At 43.0% G+C, this 6,000-nt stretch overlaps 1 protein-coding gene across 1 annotated transcript in view; it reads right to left on the reverse strand.

Annotated features, from left to right (window-relative positions):
• The window catches only part of LOC126252336 (transmembrane protein 117-like), a 559,109-nt gene extending 553,742 nt beyond the window's left edge, over nt 1–5,367 (reverse strand). Inside the window, exon 1 of the mRNA XM_049953223.1 lies at nt 5,302–5,367. The gene's annotated coding sequence lies outside the window, so the exon portion shown is untranslated. The remainder of the gene's footprint in view (nt 1–5,301) is intronic.
• Between the last annotated feature and the right edge of the window lie 633 nt (nt 5,368–6,000).

Consider the following 6,000-nt stretch of genomic DNA (forward strand, 5'->3'; position numbering starts at 1 on the left):
CAGCAGTTGCGTGTTCTCATCGCATACGGTGACCTGCACAGGGGCAATTACTCTGCTATTCTGACGCACGCTGCACACGCATTAATTACGGCCGGAGCCGCTTTCCTTGATGACAAAACAGCAGAAAGCCTTGCTATGCTTCCTTCGATTTTTCAGGCTTGTTTTATCGGAACACTGGATAGTTGTGAGCTAAGTGGAGTGTCACTACCTAAACTGCTACAATGACAAACGGCTTCCTTGGAAAAACATACTTGCAGGTCCCTCTCATATTCGGAAGGCCTGCTTTTCAATCTTTTATGCGTGTGTTGTAACTTTTTCCTCTATTATATTTGCTCAGTTGTTGATATATTATTCCAAGATTCCACGCAGCCTATTACAAATGAAAAGTAAAGATGGCTGTATTACTGAAAGAAGTAGTTATATTTGCAGTTTCTGTACAGATCAGAGTCTTTTCATTTTCACTCACAGACCAACGAAAATGCATTGCTCTTGTCACACAACAGTCATATTTATACACAACTCTGTCGCTGAATCCGACAGTACTTCGTACAGTCTGTTAAGAGAGCATGACCGTCATTACACGCAGATGGTAAAAGATATCGCCTTACTTCTTCGACAACCCCAACAGAGGGAACTTTTGTCCTTCATGCAATGTCCATAAAGCATTAATTTTCTTGCAATTCTTGACTGAGATGCACAGGAAGAGACATTTGTGGAGTTTACGTGTCGCGTTTATCAAAGATGTTTGGTGCTGACTCGCAGACATCGGTTCATCGCCAAAAATGCAGATTGGGTACTGCAGCAGGAGGACAATGATCCGAAGCACCGCAGTAGGCTTTGCAGCGACTGAAAAAAGGAGATTGGTGTGCAAGTAGGCCTACTGGATGGCCCTCACAGTCGCATAGCGCTAATCCTATTGAAAATACACGGTCTTACATCAAAATGAAGTCGGAAGGAAAAAAGATATTTACTTTGAAACAGCTGCCAAATCAAATTCGACGCATTTGGAGGTCTCTTCCACGTGAATAGGAAGAAAACTTGATTTCAAGCATGCCTCGAAGGTGCCAAGAAATTATCGACGCTGCGAGTGACTGTACTTATTATTAATTGTAAACGTATTTTCGTTTTGTTTATATATGACGTATGTATGTGTTTCAGTTTGTTGTCAAATACATTTTCCCAACGATTAACCCGATCACGATCTCACTTAACAGACTGTATGTCAGTCGTTCTAGCAACATTTATAACTGTTCTTTACCTACTGACTGTTAGTTTACACAACAGTCAGGTTGATATTTATAATCTATCTCGGCTTATTATATAAGGTGCAGAGAAATGCAAACGACACAGATGGAAAACGTGTCAGCTAGTTATCATTTCAAGACAGCCACCGTCTTCATAGAAAAATATTTGCAGTTGCCTACAAGACCACGATTCTACGCGGTCATGCACTTCTCCATCCGAAGAAAACAAACGGTCATGAATGTCTTTCTTCAGGGCTCCAAAAATACGCAAATCTTATGGGGCTGTGTGGAGGTTGGGTAAGGGTTTCCCAGCGAAACTTCTGTACCGTAGTCTAATCAGCCTTGGCAAGATGTGTTTTTTCACCTGCCTCGTTTTCATTTGACTGCCCCCAACAAATTTTACAAATGTAAATTAAAACTTTGTCTAATGCTTATTAAACCAGAAATAAGATACATGACTTCTGTCACACTCTTAAACAAGTAGCTGACTTCCTCTGTCAGGCGCCAGATTCACAGACACATATTTACACCCCCAGCTCCTTCATAGAAGCATACGTGTCGTAATGAGGAGAACTTTAATGACCTTATCTTACGTGCATACCCTTTACAGATGAGACGTACTTGTCACTCCCACATGAAGGCCAACTATTTTGTTGCAAGCGTGAAGCCACATGAAGCTTACTTTCTAAAATTCAGTAGATTTTGCTGCAAATTTACAAGTTCTCTCCCATTTGATAGACACACAACAACCCCTTCATTTCCCTCAAAATTCCCGTATCTGCTAATACGTAAAGTAAATGTTTGTAAATTAGTATTTGGCAAATTGGTGACGTGTTCCTATTTTTAGTGATCAGCCCGGTCTGTGAGTCGCATAGTATACATCTAATCACGAGAGGTCCAGCTGGTAATTTGTCAACCGCCCTGAAGATTTCTTCTCTGCTTTAGTGTGGGCGTCTTATCCACAGCAGAACAGTGTCCCTGACCTACGATTCCTTTCCAAGACAGCCAGCTGATGTGACACTGTCATTATGATAATAGTGTACGTTAAAGCAAACTCAGAGTCAGCGTTATTATTCGAGAACATAATTCCGTACAGAAAACAATCGAAGTAAAGAATCACGGCACACGTACAATTAAAATTCTTACGAGTTCGAGCATACGCGTATTTTCAGCATTTTCTCACAGGTGTCTCATTGGCGCCTTTTCCCACATTTTAATTTTTGACATTCGGATTACTAAGTTCTCATCACATAGAGGATTTATAATGGGAACCGGATAGATATTTAAAACAAAAACTCCTGTCGGCAAAGTCAGATTTCTACTATAGATGTAAAACTCTATATTTCAATGTCCCACGGCTACTGGGTGAGAGGGCGATAGCAGTGTCTTGTGACTCCAATTATTACTGAATTTGTAACACGCTATTGACTTGGTGGCAGTGCTCAATGGCAACAATTGAAATTTACTCGGAACAGGCATATTGCCTATTGCCAACACAATGACTGTTTTGTTTCGAAATTGTCCTATTGTATTTTACGTCCCTGAGAGACACAAATGGATTCGTTACCGGCTACTACATAACGTATTCAAGTTACAGTTGACTTGCTATGAAGACGAAACCGGTGTGAACGAAGGCTATAAATATGACAGAATAGTCACAAACAGTTTTCTGTTGAGGGCAACCGCAGCTGAATTAGTCCATGTTTCTGAAATAAACTGCTTCACTAGCGGTTTCGTGATGGTAGATCCAATCTTCAGGTGTACATCAACAAGACAGGGAATGTACAGTCTATGATCAAAAAACAGATATCTATCATAACAATCTACGGTCTATGTGAAACAATACGAAATACTTGCACGTCAGTAAAACATTTAAGCCCTGACACGATGAGAAACAGAAACATGAAACAGAATAGTTGTTGCAATGAAACAGAATGCGGACCGCCAGCGAAAGAAGATCCTAAATTGCAGAACGTGATGCCTGAATGCTGTACGTGTGAACAGGCCCTCCACGATGGGCACTCATTAGTTCGTTAGTGGCGAATGTAGCAGTTACTGCAGTTACAACAAATTACAATCGCTCGATATGCCAGCACGTGTGGGAGAGTCAGATACACAGTTTTGCGTAGTTGTTCCCAGTATGAGGTAGTGCGTTTACGGTTTTGAATAATCCGTTCAAAATGATAATAGCTGCCCAATACTACAAGCTGTCAAAGTATGCAATGAGAATTTTGTGCTACTGGAACAATCACTTCAAATTACGTTTTGGTGTAAAATCAATTTCAGCAGTTAAAAAAACATAGAATTCTGAAACGAGTTTGGACATTAAACTCACCGTCTGGCAAATTTGGACCTAATACATAATAAAAGCAAACAATTTTTTAAATGAATATGTACAATATAATACAATATAATAATCAGTTGTATCCCTAAGAACATTCTTTGTTAAAAATATGGTGTGTACCATATTAAATATGAAAATGTAGAAATGTGGTGTACATCAGGATGTTTTTTAAAGAAGTAAGTGTTTGATGATATAACCGATTATCATATTACGTGTAACGATCTTTTAGACATGTGTTTAAAGAGTTAAGCATTTTAACACTGCTTCAAAGTATATTTAGTCACTCATTCAGTTTGTTGTAAGAAAACCACTACAGCTGGAAAGGAACAACGATGTACATAATTAGAGTACTGTAAGAAACAAATGATATTCGTTACTTCCCATCAAGCTTGTCTTTAGCACAAATAAAGGGTACAAAACATGCCACCAAAAATCCTGATCACTTAGCCAACGATATAAAAGTCTGACAGACAGATCGTTTAGCCAATGATATAAAAGTGTGACAGACGGCAAAGTTGAACTTGAAAAGAAACTGAAAAAGTTTTCCTTGGCAACTCCTACTCGCAGAGGAATTTCTGTTGATGTGCCACGTAAGAGGTGGTGGGTAAGAATTATTAATATACAGGCAGGGCGACGCACGGAAAGCCGGCTCCGAGTACGGACTGCTCGCCAAATTTGGAAAATTGTGATAAGTTCTTATGCGACCAAACTGCTGAGGTCACCGGCCCCTAAGCTTAAGCACTACCTAATCCAACTTAAACTAACTTACGCTAAGCACTGTTCGCCAGTTACGGACGAATGGTTACACACCACGAGCAGATACAAAACAAATAGATAAATATGTGACAATTATATAATAAAGAAATAACAAGTAAGCTAACCGAAAGGTCCGAATTTACTGAACTGATCTTGTCTTTTACATTACATTACATTACATTAGGGGCTGAAAATCACTTTCGTGCTTCAATGCACTTTTGCATGCGCCCTAACATTTTAATATGCACTTTGCACAACTCTGCGGCATCAGTTCTCAAAATTTCATTAAGAATATTATCCTTGAAGACTTCTACCGTTATTGGGTTATTTTCGAACACATTTATTTCGCTTTAAACAGCCCCACAGATAAAAGTTAGAAGTGGTTAGGTCCGGAGGACGCGGCTGCCACAGCCTCCATTCTGTGAATCCTTCATGAATTCGTGAGATCGACTCGCGCGAAATCTGACAGGTCGCCCCATCCTTTTGAAAGACAACATACGTACGTCCATAAGGGCTCAACTGTGTGTAAAATTCCTGAGTGAGCAGTCTAGTACTAGTAGCCGGTTCCTCGTGAGCCAACCTGTATCATTACGATTACTCGTACAATGATCCACGGAAAATAAAACTATGTAACTAACCATTTCCAGCCCTGCCAGGCGATACCTGTATTGTCAGAACAAGGTGCCGAATAGTAATTAAAAAATTAGCAGCTTGTAGTGTTTTACACCAAAATTTTACAAAAGCTGTGCGGTACGACTTGTGGAAGATTTCACGCTTCAGATGACTTTAGAAGTTTTTTTTAAATTTCAATGAGAGTAACAATGTGCCAAATAAATGCATCGCCTTTCCAGCCCACGGCCGTCGCTTTTCGTCGACTGTCTAGAGGACACCTGCAACGTGCGGTGCGTTAACGCGAGTTCTGAAGTGTAAACGGGTTGCAGGCTGCTGCGGGGCTACCTGGTCCACAGAGGCGGGCGGACGCGATGCCCAGGCGGTGTGTGCGTCGCCCGCGGGGAGCAGCAGAGGCGGCGGCGGCGGCGGCGGCGGCGGCGGCAGTCAGCGGCGCGCGCCCATGCCGCCACGGAGCTGACGTCGGCGCTACTGTGGCGGGCGGCGCGGGCGGCCACGTCCCCACCGCCGGCGCGATCGATAGCAGAGGTCGCGCCACGCGCGGCGCCCGGCCGCGCAGCTGACTCACGTGATTGGCGGCCGTCAGCCCGGCCCGCGGCCGGACCCACCTGCCGCCTCCGCCTCCACACCCTCGGCCACACTCCGCGGCGCCGCATCCGCCGCCTCGCACTCCGCTGCACTGCACTGCGGAAAACATCGTCAGCGAGGACGTGTCGGAAAATGTATCTCTCCTGAAGAGACTGTCAAAATTGTTTGCGACTTACACTCAGGTGCCCAAACTCGTGGACACCTCCAGATATCGTCAGATGTCCTTTTCCCAGGCGTAACGCAGCAACTCGACGCGGTATAACGAGTCGTTGGAAGTCCCTGCAGAAATATTAAGCTATGCTGAAACTTCCTGGAAAATTAAAACTGTGTGCCGGACCAAGACTCGAACTCGGGACCTTTGCCTTTCACGGGCAAGTGCTCTACCATCTGAGCTACCTAAGCACAACTCACGATCCGTTCTCACAGCTTCAGTTCTGC

The sequence above is a fragment of the Schistocerca nitens genome, chromosome 4 (assembly GCF_023898315.1).
Source record: "Schistocerca nitens isolate TAMUIC-IGC-003100 chromosome 4, iqSchNite1.1, whole genome shotgun sequence".
Classification (NCBI taxonomy): Eukaryota; Metazoa; Arthropoda; class Insecta; order Orthoptera; family Acrididae; genus Schistocerca; species Schistocerca nitens.